General features: G+C 28.2%; 1 long non-coding RNA gene across 1 annotated transcript; it reads left to right on the forward strand.

Annotated features, from left to right (window-relative positions):
- The first annotated feature begins 297 nt into the window (after positions 1-297).
- Positions 298-713, forward strand: LOC104774294. Its single transcript, XR_765302.2, has 3 exons — positions 298-336; positions 444-515; positions 604-713. It is a non-coding gene; the product is annotated as an uncharacterized LOC104774294 (long non-coding RNA).
- Positions 714-765: the final 52 nt, after the last annotated feature.

The raw sequence follows: 765 nt of genomic DNA on the forward strand, positions 1-765 counted from the left end.
ATATATATATATATATGTGATGTTGATTATATGTTGATTTTTAACATGTCTGCTGTGTAGTGACCTCAGTTTTAACCTCTTAACCAACAACATCCCATCATCATTGGCCAACTTGAAGTTAGCAGATTATATGTAAGTACTAACTTCGTTATAGGTAAAATATAGTTTTACTGTAGTTTTAATTTCTTCTCCATTTATGGAGATTATTTTTTCAAATCTATATCTACTTTTTTTTGGTAGAATTTAAAATCTATATATTTGTATCATCAGTTACTTGGCAGGAAACAAGTTCACAGGGGGTGTTCCAAACAGTTTTATCGAAAGTAACAAATATATGTAAGATATATATATATATATATATATGTCTTGCTAAAATTAAATTGTGTCAAGTATATATAGAGACCTTTAATTTTAAATTATCTTTGTTCAACTTTTATGTGCAGAGATATATCTTCCAACAATTTCACCCTTCAAAGTTCAATTCCTAGTGGTGATTGTGATCAAGTTAATAATGCGTAAGTTTGCACAAATAACTCATAATCATAACAATTTCCTCATTATACGTTCGTTTCAGAAAATGATAATGTTGTTTTTCATTTCTAGGAATTTGGTGGAAAGCTTTTCCATGTGGAATGAGTCGTAAGAAACCATGCGTGTTAATAAAAAAATATGATTGTTTTTTTTTTTGATGACTGTTTTTGTGGTTAATTCTCTCTTTAAGTGTTTTGTTCTTTTCAGCTATGCTTATTAGTGACCTGATTATGA

Source organism: Camelina sativa, unplaced genomic scaffold, assembly GCF_000633955.1.
Source record: "Camelina sativa cultivar DH55 unplaced genomic scaffold, Cs unpScaffold02300, whole genome shotgun sequence".
Lineage (NCBI taxonomy): Eukaryota > Viridiplantae > Streptophyta > Magnoliopsida > Brassicales > Brassicaceae > Camelina > Camelina sativa.